The following is a 16,843-nucleotide window of genomic DNA, read 5'->3' on the forward strand; positions in this document are numbered from 1 at the left end:
CTATCTATCTATCTATCTATCTATCTATCTATCTATCTATCTATCTATCTATCTATCTATCTATCTATCTATCTATCTATCTATCTATCTATCTATCTATCTATCTATCTATCTATCTATCTATCTATCTATCTATCTATCTATCTATCTATCTATCTATCTGTCTATCCGTCTATCTGTCTATCTGTCTGTCTACCTGCCTGCCTGTCTGTCTGCCTGCCTGTCTGTCTGGTGGTTCTGAGGGCACCAGGGTGAGCTCCAGACGTCCTCTTTGGTCATCTGAAAGGTCGAGCAGGTGGCGTTGGTTTGTTGATACGGGAGCCGGGATGTCAGAAAGAATGTTCCAGATGTGCTAATTGTTCACAGTTGAGGAGCAGAGCTGGACTCGCTGAAAGAGGAGGGGAGAGGAGACAAGGGGATGAGAGAAGGGGGAAGTGAGGGCTTTGGGGTGCTTTGTGGGGTTCCAGCGAGCGAAATTACACAGTTGGCAGAGACAGATTGGGAGGAAGGAGGAGACCACAGTCCTCTACTGTTACTGCCCCCCCCAATACTATCCTCCTCCCAACACTGTCATCTCCTCTCCAGAAAAAAACCCCCTTCCCACTCCTTTCCTCTCTCTCACACTCCTATCTCTTATCCTTTCTTCCCCTTCATCTTCATCTGCTTCCCTCCTCCTCCTCCTCCTCCTCCTCTCCCTACATGACGCTTTCTTTTCTTCCCTTGTCATGTCATCCTTAAAGGAACATAGTGACGATTTTACATGTTTTCCCCTCCATTAACCGCAAATGGCGTCTACTTAACATTACTCCGGACCACTTTCCAAAGTGTTTCGGATTTTTGAGTGTTTTTCCGACCTTCCCGGAGACTTGTTGCTTTCCACTCATTTCAGTGTGGTATGAAAAAAAAAACTTGCAGAGACTTGAGCTAAGCCATCGCAGTGAAGACGATGTTAATGTTGCTGCGGGAGTCTCTTCCTAGTTGCGGGACAGTGCGGGACTGCTGTGAAAGCCTTACAGGCGGCGCGTTGCGGTGCTGCTCAGACAACCAAGCTTTATGAGTCGGCTGCTGAGCAGCATCGCATTCATGAGCTATGGTGCAATCAAATCAAATCCAGGGGGGCGTCCGGGTAGCGTAGCGGTCTATTACGTTGCCTACCATCATGGGGATCGCCGGTTCGAATCCTCGCGTTATCTCCGGCTTGGTCGGGAGTCCCTACTGACATAATTGGCAGTGTCTGAGGGTGGGAAGCCGGATGTGGGTGTGTGCTCTAACGCCTCCTCTGGTCGGTCGGTTGGTCGGAACTGGGGGGAATAGCGTGATCCTCCCACGCGCTACGTCCCCCTGGCGAAACTCCTCACTGTCAGGTGAAAAGAAGCGGCTGGCGACTCCACATGTATCGGAGGAGGCACGCGGTAGTCTGCAGCTCACCCCCGGATCGGCAGAGGGGGTGGAGCAGCGACCGGGACGGCTCGGAAGAGTGGGGTAATTGGCCGGGTACGATTGGCGAGAAAAAAAGGGGGGGGACCCCAAAATAAATGAATTAAACAAAATCCAGAAGATACACGGACATTGTGAAAACGGATCATTTGAATGTGGTAAAAAGGTCGCTGTTCGGTAGCCGACTCTTAAAACCTTGGACGTCCGCGTGCGCTGTAGTGCACCGCCTGACGGACCTCCGCGGCAAACTGTGTTGACAGCTGCGTCGTCCTGCAGTTATCAATTAACTTGGATGACAAAATAACATCAACACTTCCACCTTCATCGGCCGCCAACGATAGCATGACTCTGGAAAAACCCCAAAGCATCAACGGAACGTCCTCTGTAATAGATTACCTATCTCAAGCGAGAAGTGGATTTTCATACCCTGCTGAGGTGAACGGAAACCGGTGGCTGCCTGCTAGGGAGGAAAAACGCACCCCAAAATCTGAAACCTCCTCCAGACGCGTCTACTAACCTGGACCCTTCACGCAGTTGTCGGTGTCAGGCTCACGCGTGAAGGCAAGCCGGAGTCTGTACACACTGCGTTTAGGGAACTGTTACCAAACTATGGTAGTGTAAACCAGTGGTTCTCAACCTTTTTGGGGTCCTGGACCCCCTGCGTATTTTTGATCTACCCTGAGGACCCCTCCACCTGATCTTGGGGGAGGGGGGTTGCAATTTGATAGAGACAGTAGAAACTGCATTTTAAATTGCATTATAGCATTTATTCACTCTTTGGGGCAGAAATAAGAGCTTTCAGTTGTAACTTAGATATAGTTAACCAAACAGAATTCTTATGCAGTAACTTTCAGATATATGTAACAAAACAGAATATGTATTCAGTAACTTTCAGATATATGTAACAAAACAGAATATGTATTCAGTAACTTTCAGATATATGTAACAACCGAATTTTTATGCAGTAACGTTTAACAATGCAAACGGGAGTGAGATCTCTTATTAAAATACAATAGATTACACTTGTGAAACAGATGTAATTAGAGAAAAAAGTCCTGTTACCCTTTATGGTTTAGGTAGATAAAGGTCTCAGTCACATCTGAGTAAAATAATCCTATTTCTATAAATGTTATAGGATCTTTTTTTTAAAGATATTTTATTTTCACGGACCCCTTGCAATTACACCACGGACCACTAGGGGTCCGCGGACCCCCGGTTGAGAAACACTGGTGTAAACTACTAATAAGACACGTTAGCTCCTAGCTAACTGGTCTGACCCTTTAGCCGAGCGGTTAGCGATGTCGCCTTGTGGTGCGGTACATTTCGTATCGAATCCCGCACCGGGCAAGAAAATAACCGGTTACATTGGCGGCAGCGGTGGGATCCGGAAGTGTGCAGATCCTCAGAAGTCTTTTCGGAGCGCGGGAATAACAAAGCACGAGGGCGTGCTTCCGGGGAGGGTGACGACTGTAAACTACTAATAAGACACGTTAGTCCCTAGTTAACGGGTCTGACCCTTTAGCCGAGCGGTTAGCGATGTCGCCTTGTGGTGCAGTACATTCCATATCGAATCCCGCACCGGGCTAAAAAATAACCGGTTACAGTGGTAACAAAAGCCGTCAGATTGCCGTATTAAACATGCTTTTAGGGGGCGTCCGGGTGGCGTGGCGGTCTACTCTGTTGCCTACCAACATCGCCGGTTCGAATCCCCGTGTTACCTCTGGCTTGGTCGGGCGTCCAGACTTGGTCGGGCGTCCAGGCCGTGTCTGCGGGTGGGAAGCCAGATGTGGGTATGTGTCCTGGTCGCTGCGCTAGCGCCTCCTCTGGTCGGTCGGGCCTCCTCTTTAGGGGGGAGGGGGAACTGTGGGGAAATAGCGTGATCCTCCCACGTGCTACGTCTCCCTGGCGAAACTCCTCACCGTCAGGTGAAAAGAAGCGGCTGGCGACTCCACATGTATCGGAGGAGGCACGTGGACGGCTCGGAAGAGTGGGGCCGGGTACAGTTGGGGAGGGAAAAAAAGGGCGGGGGGGTGAATTAAAGACGCTTTTACCTTAGCGGGTGAACCAGTCAGTATCTGTGACTTGTACACGACAGTGCGAGAGTTATGTTTGTAAAGGACACATTTAAAAATGTCTGGGAAAATGGACGACCTAGAAATCTACTACTACTACTTTCGGCTGCTCCCGTTAGGGGGCGCCACAGCGGATCACCCGTTTCCATCTCTTCCTGTCCTCTGCATCTTCCTCTGTCCCACCCGCCACCTGCATGTCCTCCCTCACCACATCCATAAACCTCCTCTTTGGCCTTCCTCTTTCCCTCTTCCCTGGCAGCTCCATATTCAGCGTCCTTCTCCCAATATACCCAGCATCTCTCCTCCACACATGTCCAAACCATCTCAATCTTGCCTCTCCTGCTTTGTCTCCAAACCGTCCAACCTGAGCTGTCCCTCTAATATACTCGTTCCTCATCCTGTCCTTCTTCACCACCCCCGTGGATGACCTAGAAATGAGAGAGCCTTTTTCCAGTTTGTGCAGAGGATGAAATCAAGAATCATCTGTTAAACATGGAAACCCGAGTAATAATAAAATAAATAGATAATAAATAAATATGAATGAATAGATAACTTAAAGATGCTGTTGCTTACGATATAAAGACACCCTACAGGGGCAGGACACGTCATGTCATGTGTGAATAAAGGCTATTTGTACACCCTACTTACAGAAGCTGAATGTGTGAACAGGGAAAACCGGCGCCAGTGTCGGAAAACCCATTCCCACAATGCTGCTGAACGTGTGTTTGAAAACGGCTAAAGAATTTGTCGGGAGTGATGGAAAGTATTCAGCATTTGTAGTTAATGGACTAGAAACATGCAAAAGCACTGGTATGTACCTTTAGGCACACACCGAATCCCTTTCTTCTCCTTGGGCCTCCCCACCACGCTCCCAGTTCTCCGCTTTCCTACACTCCTCCCTCCTCGTCTCCTCCTTCACTGCTTCCTCACGTCCTCTCCTTGCTTCCGCTCAGCTCCGCTGCCTCTTTACATCTCCTCCGTCTCCATCGCTCCCCTCCTCGTGTCCTCCTCTCATCCTCTGCTCTCTCCTCCTCTCCTCCTTCTTCCCAATTCTGTTTCCTCTAGGAAGAGTTTTGTGAATGGACACTATTGACCCGAACCCCGGCTTGGGCCCGGTTGGGCCTCACTGGTCCATCGACTGTTGCCCTGGAGAGGGACACCAGCCACCAGAGCTGGCCCTCCTCCCGCAGCGCTCCTTTGACGCGGCCCGCCGGAGGCTGCCGGACCGCTTGGTTGCAGCCCAAACAAGCCTGTTCCGAGCCAGCGGTGGGGGCTGTTGGCTGGCTGCGCCGGGCAAAGTGTCATGGCACAATGAAACCCGCCGGCTGGGATGTGCTGGCCGGGAATGTCTGGCTCGACATGCTGATGAGTGAAAAGAAAGAGGAAGAGATTCTGCGTTTCTGATTGTGCCCTGTTTTGACATCATGCGGCAAAGTGAAAATGTCGGTCAGCCAATGCTACCAGCCCAAAATAAGTACTTTAACACACCAAGTTACACTCTACATAACTATGGCAAGGGGTAAATGGACTCCAGCGCTTTTCTAGTCTACCGACCACTCACAACACTTCACAATATATGCCTCACATTAACCCATTCACACCCATTCACATACCCATTCATACACTGATGGTGGAGGCTGCCATGCAAGGCCTCAACCTGCTCGTCAGTTTATTTATTTACTCGCTTATTTATTTTGTTTCCTATTATTTTTTAGTTATCTAATTCATTTTTTCTTTTGTTTCCTTTTGCGCGTTTAAATTTAACCTGTTGTAACGTGGTTTAATTCTGTTCCGAGAAGGGGCCTGCCGGACGGGGTAGGAGTAGATAAAGGGGAGCAGGATGTGGGTAAATGGGATTTGGGGATGTTAAAATGTACATATATATATCAATCAGAGTCTTTCAACTATAATTGTTCAGTTCGATTTGTTTTCTTTGGAAAAAAAACCCCTGTTCATCAGTGTCTTGCTCAAGGGCACTTGAATACGCTCTCATGGAGGAGCCGGGGATCGAACCCTTCCAAATACTACACGACCTACTCTACCTCCCGAGCCATGCTGCCCCCATAATCTATGCTGATGTAACGGGTTATTTTCCTGCCCGGTGCGGGATTCGATACGGGATGTACTGCACCACAAAGCGACATCACTAACCGCTCGGCTAAAGGGTCAGACACGTTAGCTAGGGGCTAACGTGGTTTATTAGTAGTTTACACTAACATAGTCCTGTGTCTTTTTGTATTGTGTAGGGGCGGAAGAGTATATGTCGCTATTAACCGGAGAATTTTGGTTCTTTTCTAACTTTGTCAGAGAATAAACGGAGATTTCTTCACTCAAGTCAGAAACTATTTTACATGAATCACAAACGAAATCTTCATTGCTTTATAAAGTCATTTCAGAAAAAGAAAAAAAAGTCTGTTCACAATGATGTGTTACATGGCAGCTGGTATGGTAACGTTATATAGTAGCATTCCATCAGTGCCAGGTCCTCCGCCCTCGTATGTCTTCTTCCAGTAGCCCATTTCTCATCAGGTTGTCCTGGTTCCCCAACACCTGACGCGGACCTTGTTAACTCGGGTGACGTGAGAGCCGGTGTGACTCTATTCATGTTACTCTCACTCATATCCGAGGTAGCTGGCTTGCATAGCATTAGGAGTCTTAGTCACAGACTCTTGCTGGATACTTGTCCCCAACCGGGGTTTGAACCCCCAATCTCCGACATGGAAAGCTGACGTTTTACCAACTGAGCTATCCAGCTGCTATATAACACATAACCAAGGCAAAGAGTTGACATTATGACCCCTTTTTGGACTATTTCTTGAATACAGTGGGGTCCTGTGGGTTTCTGGATGGTAGCTAAGTGTGGAATCAGCTAGAAGGAAACGATTTCTGAGTATGGGAATGAGAAAAAACATAAAATTACACGCGTTAAACTTTAACACATTTCCCTCATACATGTAAATGTACTTGTTAAATAGAACAGATTGATTCTGATTCTGCTGTGATTTCATGTCATGTTGTGTCATGTCATACCATATCAGATTTACAACTTTACTAAAGCTCTATGATCTGATCTATACCATCACACCAATGCACTGTTAACATAAGTGCATTTCGCCAAGCAGCCGTGGCTCCCAGCACAGCGAGGCCATATTGATCTCACCGAGCAACGGGAGCAGAGAGGACTTTGTAGTTCGCTACTCATGACAAAAGACCGTCCGCGGTACGGAGACAGATAGAAGTGTAGAGTACAGAGCCTCTGGACACACCTGTCATGGCGCGCTGAGTAGCGTTTAATCTCTCAGAAAGGCAATCCATCACACACACACACACACACACACACACACACACACACACACACACACACACACACACACACACACACACACACACACACAGTGAACTCCACACTGACACTGTTATCTTCCACTGCTTTAGAGCACTGTGCCAATAGCTTTTCTTCATTCAGCTGGAAGCACACTGATGAGGTGTTTGATTAAGGTGGAAATCCACCAGGATGGCATTTGGCATACAATTGGCATTGGTTCACTTTCAAGTGGTTGGGAATCATCATTATACTTTTTTTTTTTTTTCTTCAGAAAAGCAAAGGTTGCTGATACTATACCCTACCCAGTTATGGTACGGTATTGTTAACGTACCACGCCCGTGCTAGGACAAGTACAGGTGCAGCACAGATGTAATGGAAAAAAAAACCCCTCTATCAGACAGGAGCACAGAGACACAAAGCAGCTTACAGGGGCAAAGAGGTTTGTGATAAGATAAGCCTGTTGGCTTATAGGCCTGAGCCTGTGGTTCTGCAGCTGGCATTAGCACTGACCTCATGATGCTCGCCTCGAAATGTGGAAAAAAAAATCCCACATACAGTATATTAGAGGAGCTTTTCATCCCCTCTTTTACCTCCTTTTAGCTTTGGGCCCTCTTATTCTTTCATCAGCACTGCTCCCATCTTTTGTGGGGAAAAAAAGCGCCTTTCTTTGTGTACAATATAAATCAGGGCTTGAAGTGCTCAGTTCAAGAATCATCGAAAAGTAAAGTTGGGTTCAAAAAGGCTCAGTGTCTATAAAATATACATAGAAAAAAAGGCAGAGCTCTCATAATGAGCACATTTCAAATTTTCATCGCTCCCTCAACATGCTGGATGTATGGCTGGAGACTGCATGGCTGAAATAAATAATATATAATTTATTCAGTTAATAAGCCGCTGTATGTATATGCATGTGTTTTCAATCTCTGGTCTATTCTGTTAAAGAGGCCATATCATGCTGTTTGGGTTTTTTCCCTTTCCTTTAGAGTGTTATGTAGCTGGGAGGTGCATGTAAAACATCTGTGGTTACAAAGCCCAAAGTCCACGCCGAGAGTTATTCTCACCGACGGAAAACACTGCCTGCCCTGAAACGCCTCGTTAGTCGTCCAGCATTTTCTTCCGTTACTTATCTACGTCACTATGTAACACATCTTCATAATGCCTACCTAGCAGCTAGATTAGGCCGCCCTCCAACAGAGTTAGGTTGAGCGGAGGTCGGGAAGAGTTTGGTTAGTGGGTATCACAATGTTGAGAAGACACTATTTTCTTCAGTGTGAAGGCGAATTCCCTTTGTGTGGACTTCCAAAGGAAGACAAAATGAAGAATCAGTGGTTAAAATGACCTTTTGCCACTATTCCTCAGCAGTACAACCCCAAACTTGTATTGTGTTCCCTTCATTTTACTGAGGTCTGCTTCCTGAACCGGGTACAGTTCAGTGCTGGATTTTCAATTTGTTTGCCTTTCCTAAAAAAGAAAGAACCAGACAACATAGGATACAGTTCCTTTTTTCGGGCAAACAGCGGCCATATGCCAACATGTTTGTTCACGTTACTTCACAGAGAGGACTCTTTCCTCAACACAGAATCCAGTAGGAAGCTGGATTTTCAGCGAGACTGCTGCTAAAAGATGGGGCTGTTCCATCTGTAGAGAGCCGTGTTGAGCAGTCAGAAGCACAAGCTGTAACATTATATCACCGAAATGTTTGTCTTTTCTTGATAATTGGACCAAATGGCTTGTGAAAACAGTTTCAGTGCAGACAGTGGGCATATACAATGAAGCTAAAGTTATTTCGGTTGCTAATGGTGATTTGCACATAAGACAGCCGTGCACCCAAGCAGTTAGATATGTGCCTTTATTTCAACCATATCCGCTCAAAATCATGGTGTTATTTTTACAACCGCCCAGGATAAGTCACCATCCCCCAAACATTACATTTTTTAAAGTATTAAGCAATCAACTATAATTTTTATAATACAAAATGCGGTTATGCCCAAGCGAAGATATTCAAGGTCCCCCTCATGCCACCAAACCACCTCTTACCCGTTAAAGCATGGACTCCACAAGACCCCTGAAGGTGTCCTCTGGTATCTGGCACCAAGACGTTAGCAACAGATTCTTTAAGTCCTGTAAGTAGTGAGGTGGGGCCTCCATGGATCGAACTTGTTTTTCCAGCACATCCCAGGGATGCTTGATTGGATTGAGATCTGGGGGATTTGGAGGCCGAGGCAACACCTTGAACTCTGAACTTGAATTTGTGATATTGGGCTATACGAATAAAATTCACTTGACCTGACTTAACTCTTTGTCATGTTCCTCAAACCATTGTGGTAGGGCACATTATCCTGCTGAAAGAGGCCACTGCCATCAGGGAATACCATTGCCATGAAGGAGTTTACCTGGTCTGCAACAATGTCAAAGTAAGATCCACATCAATGCTGAGACCCAAGGTTTCCCAGCAGAACATTGCCCAGAGCATCAACTGCCTCCGCTGGCTTGCCTTCTTCCCATACAGCATCCTGGTGCCATCTCTTCGCCAGGTAAGTGACACACACACACCCATCCTTCCATATGATGTAAAAGAAAATGTGATTCATCACACCAAGCCATCTTCTTCCACTGTTCCATGGTCCAATTCTGATGCTCATTGTAGGCGCTTTCGGCAGTGGACAGGGGTCACCATGGGCACTCTGACAGGTCTGCATTTATACAGCCCCATACGCAGCAAGCTGCAATGTACTGTGTTCTGACACTGGTCTCTCATAGCCATCATTAACTTTTTCAACAATTTGAGCTATAGTAGCTCTTCTGTGGTGTTGGACCAGACGGGCTAGCCTTCACTTCCCATGTGCATCAGTGGGCCTTGAGTGCCCATGACCCTGTCGCCTGTTCACCAGTTGTCCATCCTTAGACCACTTTTGGTAGGTTATGACCACTGCATACCGAGAACACCCCACAAGACCTACTGTTTTGGAGAAACTCTGACCCAGTCAGCTAGCCATCACAATTTGGCCCTTGTCAAAGTCGATCCTTACCCTTGCCTATTTTTCCTGCGTCCAACACATCAACTTCAAGAACTGACTATATTTGCAGCCTAATATATCCTACCCCATGACAGGTGCCATTGTAATGAGATGACCAGTATTATTCACTTACATGTCAGTCGATTTAATGTTTTGGCTGATCGGTGTAGTTTGCTTACCGAACCGGCTTGTTATGAGTTCGACACAACAAGCACTGGGTGCTGCCCCCTCGGGAGGCTTCCGGAAGTTGGCCAATCAGAAGAAAGTGGACTTTTAGGGAGGGGGGCCTTAAAGAGAAAACAGACTGAACTGAGGGGCTGCATAAGGGTCAGTATGTTGGTAACAGTCCATATGGGGAGCAAAGAGGCGGAACCCATTGGCTGAAATGTCGTCTGGGCCTAAAACACCTACAAAAAGTGTCGATGTTTTTGTATCGTGCGGAAAAGCGTTTAACTTGTGTCAACTACTTGTGAAAGAACCCGGTCGTAGACGTCGTCTTTCAACTCCAACTCCATTCTTACACCTCAAGTTACTAATCTGACTGTAAAAAATGATGGACGCACGGAACAGGAAGTCTCCATAGGAGGCGGAAGCCAGCAGCTACACCGGAAGCTCCGAAATACTAGCCGTTGCCCCCATAGGCTAAATCGTTGTCAATCTCGGTTCCAAGATTGGGTGCCAAAAGTTGATCTTACGTCAACTTTTCCACATCAAGCCGGCGGAAAGTTTCGCCCTCTGTGTGAACTACCTCTTCGTCTCACCCATCTGTCCACCCGGCTCAGCTCACCCTTTGCATAGAGACTGCATGACTCCTGTCTTGACCGTACCAGCTAAGTTTCACAGGTATAGTTTAAATTCCACATTGGCACCTTGGTGTTGCTCCGGTGTCATCAGAGCTATTCATTTCTGGGTAGAAAAAAAAACTGGAAGCAAAGGGTGGAGGGGGTAGCGGGGTGGAGAAGTGGATCCTCTCTGTATGACTTAAAAATGCCAACAAAGCCAAGCAATAGAGTCGAATACATCCTGTGTATGAGTGCAAGAGGGATAAACAGATCAATCGATATTGAACGATCAATAGATAGTGATTTAACTCAATTATATCCATCAAGAAAGATGAGAGAGAGAGAGAGAGAGAGTTAACATTGCGCATGGTGTCACTTTATTTGATGTTCTCATTTGTCAGATTTTCTATGATTGATAGTTCAGGTCTGTCTTAAAAATGAACTTTTTGTCATTTTTCTTCAGTCCCAGCGGGACTAGTTGAAACCGTAAGAAGGCTTAAAGTGAGGAAGAGAGAGAGAGAGAGCTGTTTTTCCCCATTGTCTACCTTAAACAGGAGACGGAGGATGGGATTTGCATGTGGAACCGTTTTCTCCTCCCCTTAATAACTCCCAATTTAACGGCAAGCGGAGTAAACGGCGATGCCTTTGAATCCCGCTCCATTTGCAAAGCGCTGCCACCGGACAGAAATCAAATTCCTTTCCAGTTAAAGTAGCGTCGAAGTCAAGCCTGTCCCTTCTCTTATCTCCGCAATTACACCCGAGCTGTGGACGCACGCGAGTTTGTTTTCCAAGCTTTTGTTTTCCACCTTTCTGGAAGGTCCAGTCTGTACTCTGTATGGGAACCTCCCCCCGGGAACACTGTCACCCCTGTGCTGGCTTCTTTCACACTGAGGAAACACATCCACAGGCCTTTAGTCGGTCTGCAGCTCAGCGTCTGAGCTTTTGATACAAGGGCCAATGGTGCACCATACCTCGACACCTACCTTACCTGTATCACGAAGCTAAAAGAAAAAAGATTTGGTTACATTTCTAACACTTTAAAGCCAAGTAATGGACATATAATGAGGCAAAAAAAAAATCCTGATGGGTTGACAAGCTGAATTCTTCAAAGACGATCACGAACATTCCCAACGTCTTACATGACCAAATTGAATTCCCGACTGTATCTAGTAGACATCTTGAGAAAACGTATTCCATTCACCCCCTAATTACCCAAGGAGCCACGGGGCAGCTGCAGGAACAAGATGGAGGAACAAGATAACTAAAGCTTTTATGTACAGTTCTGTAACACCAAACATGCAATATAGATACAACACAGTACGATGCGCTTTATTTATGCCTGTGGGGAAAAAGCGAATACCATTTTCTGTTTCGTGTTGTTGCATTTGTATACGTGTTCGTAAACCCCATGGCGATGATCCTGCATCACACTGTATGTCCTCTGTAACGTATGCAGCATATGCATTCCTTTGTAGTGGCTTGCATTTGAGGAATTCTGGCCTATTCCCATTGAATGTTATGAACAGTATGATTATTCTGAACCGTTTCGCTCCTTGGCCAAGTCACTCTGAATACAAGTGTCAGCGAAATGCCCGAAGTGTAATGTACATGAAATATTGCATGCACGTCGCCGATGTACGCATGTAGATGTCGTGGTTGGAGAGGTGCCGGATCATGTTCAAGCTCAACGTCCACTCAGTTTACCAGCCGAGTCATTCAGCGTAAACAGGGAAGCTCAACATCATTAAAACAGTAAACGGCACCGGACGTTTCAAAGTAGACAAGCAGCGAGTCTGTCAGAATATCTATGAGAGACAGTCAAGGCGTGTCAGGGAATGTAAAGCGCGAGAAAAGGTAAAAGGATCTGGGATGTAATAAGTATCGTCTACACCGTGTAAAATCATAAAACCCAACAGCAGAATCTGATGGAGGCTCTCTGCTTTACACTGTTAGCAGTCACATGTCAGGCAGGATACGTGCCAAGAAGGTAGGCAGGAAGGAGTTATCACATGAGTTATACCAGCTTTCTAAAGTAGCAAAGGGATAAGTATCTCAGAATATAAGGAAGAGGGTATCTATAAAGCGATCAACGTATTTAAGATGACCAAATTTGACTGAAAAATATGTTGGCGGTAGAAGCTCAAGCGGAAGGAAGATAAGTTGATTCATACAGCAGAGGGGCTTCTGTGATGTCTGTATAGAGGCCTCTCTCGCTCTTTCGCTCGCTCTGTTGTCTTTCTCTCTCTTTCCTCTCTTTCTCTGTCTTGTCTGTTGCGCTCTGTTTTTGTCTCACACTGTTAGTCTCTGTGTCCTCTTTCTCTTTCCTCTCTCTCTCGTTCCTGTCTATCACTCTCTCTGTCCTCTCTCTCACTCTGTCGCTCTTGCTGTCCTCTCTTTCCTCTCCGTCTCTCTCTTGCTTTGTCACCCTGTCTCTCTCTCTCTCTCTGTCACTATGTCTCTTCTCACTCTCTGTCCTCTCTCTGTCCTCTCTCTGTCTCTTCTCGCTCTCTCTGTCAGCTCTATGTCTGTCCTCTCTCTCTCTGTCTCTCGCTGTGTCACTCTCTCTCTGTTGATCTCTGTCTCTGTCTTTCTTTGTCCTCTCTCTCTGTCTATTCTCGCTGTCTCTGTTGCTCTCTCTCGCTCTCTGGTGCTCTATGTCTCTGTACTCTCTCTCTCTGTCTCTGTCTCTCGCTCTGTCGTTCTCTCTCTCTGTTGCTCTGTGTCTCGCTCTCTCTCTCTCTGTCTCTGTCTCTCGCTCTGTCGCTCTCGCTCTCTGGTGCTCTATGTCTCTGTCCTCTCTCTCTCTGTCTCTGTCTCTCGCTCTGTCGCTCTCTCTCTCTGTTGCTCTGTGTCTCGCTCTCTCTCTCTCTCTTTGGAAAACACAGAGGACAGCTTCTGAGAGCCATCAAGGGGAATTGTACACCCACGGTGCCCTCTTGTCTCCTTTGAATCATCCTGTGGAAATGCTATTGAACATTGAGATACCATGACCTATGCCGACATTTTTCCCTCATGATCGCACATCATGGTCGGACACGTCAAAACAGCTCAGAGACAACTCTCAACAACCAGGGCTTTCCCGTCACCCTATAAGCCAGCAATTAGAGAAAAGGCCAGAGAGATGGAACAGATGTTCCATAAATGGGAACGAGAGAGGAGAGGAGAGACAGGGAGCCTCCGGCTGCTGCCGACGGTATTCCTAATCTCTCCGCGGATAAACCAAGGAGAGGGAGAGAGAGGGAGTGATCCTTCTGCACCTCAGTCCTGGGTCCAAACAGTATTTGTGAATTTATCTTAATGTTTATTTTAAGCTGCTTGGATGGGCGGTGCGTGTCACACTGGGTTCGCCACATTAGGAAATAGAAAATGAAGGCTATTAAAGTCGTTTTAATGCATTTGGCGGCGTTGATAAGTTAGCTGGTGTGTTCCACAGCGATTGGCTCTGATCTGAGATGCCGAAATGTGTTAAACTCCACTACTCCAATTGGCACACCAATTAGCTTAAACTAAATGCCAAGACTGATTTGCAGACAGCATTTGACCCAATCTGCTCACAGGCAGGGCCTGTTTTTGTGGTACCGCTGCAAATAGCGTGAAAGGGATTTTAGGGTTAGGCTAAGGGCTAAGTACTTTGTGTTTTGGAGTTGTGTTACTTCAAAACACACAGCACAGTGTTACTTCTGGTGTTAGAATCGGGCCAAAAGCACAAATTTGACCACAAATACCATGAAATCAGTTATGAAACCGCAGTGAGAACGAGGCGGGAGGAATGTTTCTCCAACTCCGCAGGGAAACATACCTTCAATCTCATCATGTCTGTTCTTTAATGCTTTTGACTTTACTCACGTTCCTCCGCGGCCACATAAAGCATTTTTCATCAAATCGTTTTGCGCTTTGAAAATAAAATTGCAACAACTTGTACCACCATGAACCCCCGGGGATGTAAACAGTCTGCCAGTATAAAGCTCCTGCGGGTCAATTATGCAGCCCTAATTCATGCACCAGGAAACATTTCGTACACTTAGATAAACAGCAAACAAACCTGCGTCGGGGCCCTTCACCGTCAACACGGTTCTATTCCTGCCGCTTGTATTCGGGATCGGTGGGACCCGGGGTTCTCCGAGGACCCTGAAAACGAGATTGTTTTACACACACCTGTTCTCGGACGTCACTCGGCTACACGCCTGTCTTGCAGAGAGCGCAGTTAATCGCTGATTTGGCACACTTACAGTGACAACATTCCGAGGTCCGATTTCAGGAACTTATCTCCCGCATGCGCAGCGTACGCGTGCACGGACCTAGGCATGTGAAGAGCGCGCACACACTCGTGCTGTCGCTCTCTCTCACTCTCTCGCTCTCTCTCGCTCTCTCTCACGCACAGAAGCTCTCACACCCTTATGCACAACTCGTGGTCATACACACAGACACACACACATTGGTAAAGTAGTTGTGTGACTCAGTGTACCTGACCCATCAGCACCTTCATGACAAGTCACACAGGCGGGTCAAGACAGCCTCTTAACTCTACGGCCAAACTCTTGCATCTACCCTTGTCTGAATGAAGGCAAGCATCTTTCCCTTTCCCAGGGCCACAAACAAGGCAAGATAAATTCTTCATGTTTGACTGTGCGAGATATAGCATTACAACAAGTCCCTCCTTTTGAAGCCAGATTGAAACCAGCAATTACTTTCAGTTCTCTGAAAAATGAGACAGTGTGTGTATATTGGAAACCTTGAGGCTTTGTGGCTTTTGAGTGAATGGGAAACAATTAAAGTGCCTCTTGGCAGCACATGAACTCAGACAGCGATAAAAGAGGTTGAGTTTTTCAACACTTGGTTGGTGAGGTCTCTGAGTTTGGCCCATCTACAGTTGCGAGAGTCTTCCAGAAAGACGCGCGTCCCGAATCCTGATCCCAAATCTGCCCTCTTCCTCATCTCTCATCTTCAAATTTAGAGGAAACAGAATACTTAGTCTTGGCTATATGCTGGATGATGTTACTCAAACCCTTACAGTGCTGTGGTTATTCTGTATGTACTTGCAGAGTGGATGCTCTCAACAGGGCTTTCCCCTGCTTACCCTGGCAGCACAAGTGCCCTCCTCTACCAATCACACTACACAGTACCAAACATAAAAGTGTTTCAGTTCAAATTTTAGTGACAGTTGAGTTTAAACATACTGCGAATCTGTGGGAGGCTCAGGGCAGAGACACAAGGACACGAGCACCATGTTTTCAAGTGCAAATAAAACTAGGAGCGTCTAACATCTGCTTTGCATAGACAAGTCCTTGCAAAAAATGTACGCGCTTTTACAATTTGATCACGTGTGGAATGACTTGTAACGCAACCACTTTGAAAGGCGCAAAGGATGTGAGTTGGAAGTCCCCAGGTTACGAACGAACGCCCGACTTACAAACTCCCGTACTTACGGACTGACCTCTGTAAAGCCTATTATTTAAAAAAAAATGGAGTTACACACAATGGTTCATACTAACGAACAGGCGGGACTACTTCTTTTGTTGTTTTTTTGGACCCCCCTCCCCCCCTCTTTTTCTCCCCAATTGTACTTGGCCAATTACCCCGCTCTTCCGAGCCGTCCCGGTCGCCGTCCCACCCTCTCTGCTGATCCGGGGAAGGCTCCAGACTACCACATGTCTCCTCCGATACATGTGGAGTCACTAGCCGCTTCTTTTCACCTGACAGTGAGGAGTTTCACCAGGGGCATGTAGCGCGTGGGAGGATCACGCTATTCCCCCCCAGTTCCCCCTCCTCCCCCCTGAACAGGCGCCCCGACCGACCAGGACACATACCCACATCTGGCTTCCTACCTCGCTACAGACACGGCCAGTTGTGTCTGTAGAGACGTCCGACCAGGCCGGAGGCAACACGGGGATTCGAACTGGCAATCCCCGTGTTGGTAGACAACAGAACAGACCGCCACGCCACCCGGACGCCAGCCAGACAGACTACTTTGCGCGACGCTCAAAACACTTCGCGTTTTAGGCAGATCGTCGGCCCGAAGGGGGTCCAAGCAAAATTTTATTTGGATAGCACTTTTAAAAACACAGTTACAAAGTGCTCCACACTCAATACACAAAATACGAATAAACATGTAAAATAAATTGAATGAATGTAAGACATGGCCCAGGGAGTAACAGACCAAGCTAGTGTAAACTACTAATAAGACACGTTAGTCTGACCCTTTAGCCGAGC

Source organism: Lampris incognitus, chromosome 16 (assembly GCF_029633865.1).
Source record: "Lampris incognitus isolate fLamInc1 chromosome 16, fLamInc1.hap2, whole genome shotgun sequence".
Classification (NCBI taxonomy): domain Eukaryota; kingdom Metazoa; phylum Chordata; class Actinopteri; order Lampriformes; family Lampridae; genus Lampris; species Lampris incognitus.